Source organism: Neophocaena asiaeorientalis, unplaced genomic scaffold (genome assembly GCF_003031525.2).
Source record: "Neophocaena asiaeorientalis asiaeorientalis breed wild unplaced genomic scaffold, Neophocaena_asiaeorientalis_V1.1 scaffold649, whole genome shotgun sequence".
Lineage (NCBI taxonomy): Eukaryota > Metazoa > Chordata > Mammalia > Artiodactyla > Phocoenidae > Neophocaena > Neophocaena asiaeorientalis.
Genome location: NW_020173202.1, coordinates 2,680,187 through 2,690,544, shown reverse-complemented (window position 1 = coordinate 2,690,544; position 10,358 = coordinate 2,680,187).

Sequence of the window (10,358 nt, the reverse complement as noted above, 5' to 3'; positions counted from 1 at the left end):
CCCCCGACACCCAGATCCCACCCCCGACACAGCCAGATCTCCACGCTGACCCTGAGCAGCAGGGATTCATTCCCTGGGCCTCACCCTGCAGACTCCCAAAGCCTCTTGGAGACAAACAGACCTGTTAAGTAGCCCTCCCCTCCCCAGGGCCTGTCTGCTCCCGGGTGGAAAGCAGCCAGTTCCTGGCCTTACCTGCCCTGCAGGAGTCCAGGGCACACGGGTCAAACTACCTCTAATAACGACGCAGGAAGTTTTGGGGTCAGGAAGGACACAGTTGCTGGAAGCCTCTGTGCGGAGGAAATGTCCCGTGGCGTCCCCAATGGCTGGGTGACCCTGCCCCCCGGCTCATCCTGAAGCCTCTGTGTGGAGGATGGGCTGTTCCACAGTGAACGCCTCCCTGGGTGAGTGGCTCAGTGCTGAGCCGTCCGGGGGAGTCTAGCCAGGGCAGACCCCTGTGTCTCCATCCAAATCCCACCCAGGCCCAGAGGCACCTCCCGCGGAGCACAGGGCGGAGACCCGAGCTGGGCCGGGGCTGGTGGAGCTGAGTTACAGGAGCGGCTCACGGGCAAAGCCAGAAGGACAACCACAAAATATTTCCACATGTCAGACTTCAGCACACTTAAACGACGTGGAAATATTTACCCTGGATTAGAGACTTCGAGAAGTAATTAAATGATAGAATTTAAGTCTTTGGAGAGCTTAGCCTTGGCCCATGGTGGGACCGTCTGGAGATATTTCAGAAACCATGGTACCCAGACCCATCCCGGAAGCTCTGAGTTAATTGACCACGAGTGGGGTCTGAGTAATAGCCAAGGACCCTCCACGAGGCCTGGATAATCAGACAACAGGCTGAGACGGGCACGATCTGACCGGTGCCCTGTGGGAGAGACAGGTTACACACCGTGGAGGTGGGCGATGCTACAGCATGGGACTTTCTTCTCTGAAATCTGTAAAACGAAACGGGTGACCATCCAGGCTGCAACGGGGGAACAGTGGTGTGGTGCCTTCTCCAGCTTTTCTCTGCCGTGATGGCCTGTGAAACTAACACTCAAATATAAGCTAGTTTTAGGCTTTTAATCCAAACTAAATCCTTGCACTTAACTGCCTCTGTCAAGGCAAAGCACCTGTGTGGAGACACTGTTAAAGGTTTCCGCTGTGGAGGTGTTACATATGTTAGTTTACACCCATATTAGTACTTGCCATATGTGTACCTCAATCCCCAATCTGGAACACAGTTACAGTACCGACCCCACTTGACAGATGATAAAACTGAGGTACAGAGAGGCTGGGTAATTTACCAGAGGTTCCATAACTGGTAACTGGTCCACTTGCCTGTGAGTCTGCACTATTTCTGCCTCAATCACAGGGAAATCCTTGTTTTTTTTTTTTTTAACAAGATATTGAATATAGTTCCCTGTGCTATACAGTAGGTCCTTGTTGTTTATTTTATGTATATATACACACAAGTAGTGCGTATCTGTTAATCCCAAATTTCTCATTTATCTACCCTCGCATTCCCCTTTGGTAACCATAAGTTTGTTCTCTGCATCTGTGTCTGTTTTGTAAGTTCATTTATATCATTTTTTTTTAGATTCCACATATAAGTGATATCATATGATATTTGTCTTTCTCTGTCTGACTTACTTCGCTTAGTATGACAATCTCTAGGTCCATCCATGTTGCTGCAAATGGCATCATTTCGTTCCTTTTTATGGCTGAGTAATATCCCATTGTACATTCATACCACATCTTCTTTATCCATTCATCTGTCGATGGACGTTTAGGTTGCTTTATCCTTGGTCTTCTTACGATTTTATTCCATGCTGTCCTCTAAAGTTTTGTGCCAGGTTAAAAAAGGGGAAAGAGAGTTGGAGAGCTCTCCTTTTGTTTTCATGCTGGCTACCAAACAAAATATAGAAATGTAATAGGATAAGGGGGTTTTAATAGTGGATTAAAAAAGGTCAAACCCAACCCATCATACTGTCCCCATAAAGAGAGCTAATTCAAACTGGCTCTGTACCAACCATTCTCATACAGCTATTTCTCCTTTTCTACTCACTGTCCTGTTTGAAGTAACTGCATAAGAACAGCATTGAATACAATCTTAAAATTCTGCTTTAGAGAACATTTGAAAGTCTGTTTTCATTTTAAGTTTCTTCTTTTGATGGGCAAGGCTGAACAGTAAGTTTTTCATGGAGATTTCAGACCTGCCCCCTCATCTACCACACGGTCTCCCAAAGCATGTGAGCAAAGCAAATTCTTACCAGGCCCAAGACAAACAACAGCTGTGCCGGAGAGTCTGGTAGCTGATTCGTCTTGGCACAGATATGCCTTGTGTTTCAATTAGGCAGGAACCCAAGTCTGACAATTAAACAGTGACATGCCTTTCTCCCTTCACGCCAGCAACGTATAGGGGCTTTCTCTCCCTTTGCGTCCGTGCTGTTAGCGGTGGCGTTAATGATTAGGGACGCCACCACGTCACAGGACGTGTGGAAGGTGGATTTCCCATCTGGCGTTCCCGTGATCTCCTCGTCACCTCCGACGGGGAGGGGTAGATGGGTTTTCCGGGGAGCATGGAGTCATGGGTCTCTGGGTGTGAAAGTGTTCAGCTATTGGGACGATTTTCAGATCAAACAGTTTTAAGCAAATAAGACTAAACATGCTTCTCTTACAGTGTTTTTCATTAATTGCCCTTAACACTCCAACCTGCTAAGCAGGGTTGAAATAGAGATTTACTCATGCCCACTGCTCAGAGTAAATGCGGTGATTTTTCTTGTTTTTTTTGTTTTGTTTCTTTGCTTTTGTTTGTTTGTTTTGCAAGGATGCTCTGAGTTTGGGGATTTATTTACATTTAGGAAAGACATCTAGTGAAAGGATGGTTTGTAGATAACCCCACAGGCCAAATTAGAAAAGAATTGTATCTTATGCTGGATTCATGCAGGAAAAATAGTACATTGGAAATGTTTGGATTTTATTCGCATGACGGTTATGGCCTACGTTTGGTTACTTCTTGTTATTCACTTTCTCCTAGTTCCTTGTTGACCTAGGACCTCGCTCATGGGGTTTACCGCCCTTCACAAGCAAGTCGGTCCTATTGTCTGGGGGTGGCAGCTCTCACTGCAGGCAAAGGCCAGAAGGCCCTGCCCGGCTCCTGATGGGTCAGCCAAGGATTGAGGGTGGATGTCCAGCCAAGCCAGGCTTTCCCTGCTGTCTTCAAGCTGGCGCCCCTTCTCTCTCTGAAATGCTTTCCTTAGTTTACACGTGGAGCTCACTTACACATCATGGCACCTCCTCACATTCTAATCAAAATGCAGGAGATGTTCCTGGCTGTCACAGAGGAGGGTGATATTTAGATGATAAAATAATAGTATTTACTATATGCCAAGTACTGTTCCAAGACTTTATTGATGTTAACTTAGTTCTCAGATCCCCTGAAGTAGATGCTGTTCTCATCCCCGTTTTATAGATAAAGAAGTTGAGGCAGAAGAGGTTAGGTAACTCTGTCCCGATCTTATGGATGAAAACATTGAGGCAGGTGATCTTGTGTAACTTCACTGAGAGGACACGGCTGCTGAAGGGCAGCTCGAGGTTCGAACCCCACAGCCTGACCCGACCTGTGCCCGGCGCCTGTGCTCTGCCACCTACTACCAACAGTGGGCCGTACATTTTTGTATGGGGGACAAGGAAAGTACGAAGGTTCTAGAGAAACTTGTGCTTAGAGAAAAGCAGCTATTTTCAGACCTGTTTAGACAATAAAATATAGTAGGCAGAGCTGTATGACTTGCCCCTCTTGTTGCAAACTTGGAAGATGGCTCTGACTGAATGAAGAAACGGGCCTCAGAGCTTCTGGAAACACTGACACATAGGACACATTTAAACCCTTGTCTCCCTAATGAAGGAGATCGAGGCAGATGGAGGCTGTGTGATGTTTCATGATTATGAGGAAAGCAACGAACAGAAACATTTAGCGCTTAGCAACCTGTGCTGTTAGAAACAGATTCACAAGTTAGATGTGTACCGAGTGTGACCAAGTCTGGACTTAGAACCTACAGTGCTTGCCTACTTTTGGTGTATTCTTCTGTTACTGTTAGAATAAAACCCATCTGGTTATTATTTATTTTTTCAGGATTGCTCCATTGTATCACATAAGGTGTGTGATATTGAAAAGAGGTCTTTTTTTTATGCTTTGGGCATTAAAACACCTAGAGAATATCTCCCTCCCCCAGGTCCCACCACGATCTCGGTAGAGACCGTCCCACTCTCCCAGGTCCCGCCACAATGGGTTTGAGGAAAATTCCTCTCACCCAAGGTCTCCCGAGCCCCTTTGCAGTCAATTCCCTCTTCCCGCTCTGGCCACATTTGATTTCTGTCCCTGCGTGTCTCTTCAGGAAGCCATGTAAGTTGGATAATACGCTGTGTATTTAGTGTGTGCATTCTTCCATGTAGCCTAATGCTTCCTGAGACTTTCTCATATTGTCGCACCTGCCAGCAGTTCGCTTCATTGCATGGTTATCACACTTCGGGTAAACATTCACCAGTTGTGGATGTTTTGGTTGCCTGCATTTTAGCCTGTTATGAATTTAGCTACAGAAACATCCACGAACAGCTCTTTGTGCCGACATATGTTTTCATTTTCCTTGGATACATACTTACATCTGGGATTTCTGGGTCATATATTAAATATATGTTTTACTTTATAAGAAACTTCCAAACCATTTTCCACATGACCATGCAATTCTACGTTCCCAGCAGCTGTGAATGTATGAGAATTCCACTTGCTTCACAATGAGGGTAGGGTACTTTTTATTCTAGCACCAGCTGAATATAAAGCAAAAAGTGATTATGGGCCCATTTCAGTTATGGATAGACCTATGTGAAGCCTTAGGAAGCCATGGCCCACTGCATTCAACTGTGCACTTAAAAATACATCTTCATTGATATTTATCCCCAAATGCAGGATCGTTTCAACATCAGAGGATCTAATGACTTAACTCACTACTTGGATAAGAGAAAACATTTTGTATTATCTCAGTAGACACGGAAGAAGCATTTACATCCACTACTGTTTAAAATTGAAAGGAACTCTAGCAATGTAGGAATGGAAAGGAGAGTTTCCTTATATGCCAAATTATATGCCAAATTTTAGAGCAAATACTTTACATAATGGACAGATTTTACAAGCACTCTCCTTACAATCAGGCACATGACAAGGGTAACTATTCTGACAGCTCCTTTTCACATAATACCGGGGATCTTGGCCTATAGAACAAGGCAAGACAAATAAATGAGAGTGAAAGGGCTTGAAAGAGGAAAGACAAAGCTCTCGTTAGTTGCAGATGATTTGAGTCATTCAACTGGAAAAACTAATAGAATCATTAAGCTGTTAGAACTAATATGGTTCAGCAAGGTTGTTGCATGTAATAACCAGTTACAATGATCAGTACATCAATAGTAAGTAACAAAACTTAAAAATAAGATTTCCTTCATAATACCAAATAACTCTCGAAACTATCTGGGAGCTGAGCTACAAAAAACAAATAAAAAATGACCATGGAGCAAATTTTAAAACTCTAATAAACTACATAGAAGATCTAAATAGTATTCCCCATCCTTCTATAATTTAAGTTACAGCCTAATATTATAAGGATGCCAGTTCTCCACTATTTTATAAATTTATTGCAATCTCAATCAAAATTCCAGTAGCACTCAATAAGCTTGTTCCAAAAAACATATATTGGAGAAAAAAGACCCATAAAAAGCTCAGTCAACTTCATATTTTCCCTATTAGATAATGAGAAATACGTCAAAACCATAGAAATGAAAACAATATGTTATTGGTTCAATAACTGAAATAAAGCCAGAGGAATATAATAGAGAATTCAGAGATATTTGTGGATTTAATATTTATGAAATATGGCACCACAAAACAATAGGGAAAAGAGAGATTATTTGGTACAATGTTTAGGAAAAATTAGCTCTATTTTGAGAAGAAGTAAAACTGTATTTCTATTGAAAAATGCATACACCTGGTAACGTTAATATCTAAGTTTGAAAGGTAAAACTGTAAGTAAGTAGAATAAATTATAGGAAAGTAACTTTGTGACCTATGCTTGGGAATAATTTTTTTGTTCTATTTCTGTGAAAAATGCCAGTGGTAGTTTGGGGAAAGACTTTTTAGACAAAATTTGGAAAGTATAAAACACTAGACAAAAAAACTTTGGTGAATTTATTTTCATCAGAGTTAAAGATCTATTTTCAGTGACGAACAGCATGACAAAGTTAATGGCCAGTAGCTGACAGTAGTACTTACAAATGAGTAATATATGAAAAAGTGGACCTGGATTCTTGCTGCATCTCAGAGTCACTTGGGGCCTGTGTTTTGGTGTTCCTGTTTTTGCCTCACCCCACCCTAAATGAACCCAAGTCTCTAGGAGTGGACATGGGCACTGGTATTTACCTAGAGCCCACCCCCATGTGATAAAGATTCATAATGAAGCCCACCAATTGAGAAAGATTATTGTGTGTACCATCCTGGAGACTTAGTATAAAGTATGGGTTTATTATTATTTAACTTTTTTAGAACTCATTTTGTTCCATCAATGACAATTAAATTTTCCCCTACTTCTGGTTATTTCTAGTTAATATCCCCTCAAATAGTCCCTCTTCTACATTTTCTTGGATTTCTCTTCTTCTGGAATTCCTATTAAATGAATATTAGACTTAGTCTGTCATCTAAACTCTCTTTCACATTTTTCATCCTTTCAACTCTATGAGCTACATTCTGGATGATTTCTTCGTATCTGTTTTCCAGTTCACTAATTCTATCTTCAGGTGTTTCTGATCAGCTCTTCAGCTCTTCACCCATCAATTGACTGTTTATGTTCAGTAACTACTCTTATTTCTAGTTTCACTTTGGTTCTTTTCAAACTTTCCATTCTTTATTATGGTGCCTATACTCTTATTACATTTCTAGTCATTTTAAACGATTGATTTAAAGACTGTATATGATATGGCTCTATTGTCTAAAGTTTTTGTACTCCATTTCTGCTGATAATTGTGTCCACCAACTCTACTTCATGGGGAAATATTCAAAGATGGCCATGATCAGAGTTTATCGTGAGGGTCCTGCATGGCTTTAGTTGAAGGAATGATTGAGGAGGGTCTTGGTTTGCTCTGTGAGGTGCTCTGGGAGTCTTCCTGGCCAAGACCACATTTTTTTGTTTTTGTGAGCTCCTTGGCTTGGATATTCTTGTTTCACGTAGCATAAGTTAAAACTGCAAGAGCAGCCCTGTGCTTATGGATTTTGGAGGCAATTTCCTCACCTCAAGCTAAGATAGCCTTGTCTTCCTGGGCATCCGGGTCGTCTTTCTAGTCCACACTTCACTCAGCTTTAGACACATGAACCTTCCGGCTTTGTGTGACTTCCTCAGTCCCAGCTCCCTTCCTGAGATCCCAAGTCCTTGCCTTCTGTGTCCATATGGCCAGTAAAGCCTGTGTCCCTCCCCTTCTTAAAACAGAAGCCAGTGATTTCCTGAGGCTGACAGAGTGTGCCTCGTAAGCTTACCACACTGTCTCTTTTTCATTTTTGCCCTTATTTTCTTGCCTGCTCAACTATATACATTCATGCATCCTGGGCAAACCCTGGAATTGTCGTAATCTTCACACTAACTGCCCTAGGGTTTGCTAGTGGAATCAGTATCCCTGCTTCAGTTGGGTATCCTAAGCTTATTTCAGGAATGGTGTCAACCCTGTCCCTCATAGCTTGTCTTTTAGTCTCCCCACTGTTCTGGGAATTTTCTACCCACATGGTTATCATAGGTGCATCAAGTCGCTGAACACACAATCCCACTCAGGTCAAATTTTGAAACTGAAGCTGAGAAGAAGCAGTGGCAGAGCTGAAACCTGGTAGGTTAAGTGATGTAGATTTTTGTTGTGTTTGTTTTGTTTTCTTCCGGCCATGTGGACCAGAGAATTAGAAAGACATGGTTTCCAAAGGGAAAGAAGAATAAGGAATTCATGTATCAAGGAGCAGACACAGGTGATGAGGACAGAGTCCTGCTGACAGTTAAGTCTATGGCTTTGGCTTTTCCTGACTCCAAAGTCCATTTTGTTCTTTGCTTCTTTTGATATTCCCATAACACATAATAAAATGCCTTCTGTTAAGCTAGTCCAAGTTGGGTTTCTGTCCCTTGCAACCAAAGGAGTCATTCATGTCCCACTCTGAGTTCTCACAGTGACTTTCCAGTCCTCCCTGCAGATGAATTGGGAGAATTTTCCTTTTCTTGATTCTGGGTTGCACTTTGATACCTGGCTCCAAAGGGACTCAGGTCATGTCTATACGTCTTTTAAAAAGCGTCTTCTAGAGCTAAGTCATTCGCTGTCTTCCTACAGCTCCGTTTTCCATGATGCTCCCACATCTGCCCTGCTGCCTCCTTTTCTCTCTTCAGCCACCAAGTGACACCTGCTCCACAGGGACCAATGCAGTCACTGGGGGTCGTACAGTGTATATTCCAAGTATATCAAGGGAGACCTGACATTCTGAGTTAATTCCTGGCCAAATTCGAACAAAATCCATGTGAATAAGATCTACTGCATCTACCCACTGGATTTTGCTGCTTTTCTCTTTTCTTAATGGTTCAAGAGTTTGGAAATAGAAGTGCTACTGCTATCTGAAAATTGTTTATGTTGTTTCAAGATCTGCTCTAAGAAAGGGTTCTTAATGTTCCAAGATGTTGTTAGTATGAGATTTGTAGCAGTGTTTTGCAGATTGAGCTATTTTTAAAATCCTGATTGTGTGTGGTTTATCATCATTGTCTCTGATATAATCCAATTCAAGAGAAATTTTAAAATAAATGTGACACATGCCCATGAGTATAAAATTATTTTGGATCTTGTGAATGAGTGCAATTCTGCCCCGATGTGAAATCTCTCTTTTAGCCTTTTCTTTGAAATAAGAACTAAGTGCTCCTTCTAGAACAGTACACATCCTGGGGCCCAGATCTGCACTGTCAGCATCTGTCTATCATATCAGGTCATTACAGCCACCAGGCCTTGATCTTCCAGCCCCCAGACTGTGAGAAATCAGTGTCGGTTGTTCATACACTGCCTGTCATTTGGTGCTTTGTTTAAGGCCTGAAATGGCTAAGACGGGGTGTTTGTAAGTGTCTGGAGGACGCACAGTGAGCTAGAGGAGTGGGTCGAGCCCCTGCTGGTGGCCCATCTGTGCAGAGGCCTCCCGTTGTTTCCTGGCACCCGCCCACTCAGGGCCCCTGGGCTGGGCCATATCACCATCTCCAAAGCACCTCTGGGCCCAGAGCCAGAGCGTGCGGGTTTCTGTGCGGTTCCCGCACCCCATGTGACTGCGGGAACTCTGAAGGTCCATCTGCCCCCACCACAGCAGACACAGTGTTTATTACACAGGTGTAGACATGAGGAACGCCGGACCCAAGATCAAAGTCAACCTGACCTTGAGACGGCTAACGGATTTTGTTTAAATTCTTGACCATAATACTGAAGGGAGTAATGAAGTGACTTAGGAAGGTGTATTGGCGGACGTTTGCGAGATGGGCTAGAAGGAGGGTGGGTGGATGAGGACAAAAGCTAAGGCGCAGGTCGGGTGATTCCAGTGTGAGGGACCAGGACCCAGCCTAGCACAGCGGCCGTCTGAAGGTGGGAGCGGGCGACGACGACAGGTATTGGAAGGAGAGGCAGCAGCGGTTAGATGCTCAGTATGTCGTTTGAATAGAGGGAAGGTTCAAAGCTTCATCCGGATTTTATATCATTTGACAGATGGGCATCACAGTAGGACAAGTGTGAGTTAACTGGATTTGAAGTTATACTGTGACATCCAACTGGCCATAGATAGAGTAACATTTTAAATATAGAATTTCAGTGCAGATTAGAGGTCACTGTGAGGCACCTAAAAACGCCAGAGTGGCAGCCCTGTGCGTCACGCACGCGGAAATGACCGTTGCCTGGACAAGGCTAAGGTCACTGATGTTAGAGCAGTTCTGTCGAGGCGCTTGGCAGAGGGCGGGTTCAGAGCATGTTTTTCAGGCCCCTCTGGCCCCTGCTATGGAGATCTCTTTCCGCTGACAGAGTGTTCAAACTACGGGCTTTCAGTGCTTCCTTAGCCTTTAGAATAAAAAATCTCTTCATTTATTTGTTTTTTAATCAAGTTGATGAAAACAGTCCCCATCCTGTTTTTGTTTTTGTTTTTTTAAGTCCACTACTCTTTGGGGCAAAGAGATAGCTGGGGGTCTCTGAGGTAAGCCTGCCCAGTGCTGGTGTGATTAGAACATTTAAGCCAACCTGGGACCTTGCGAAGGTGACTGTGAACTCATCGCAGCCCCTCAGGG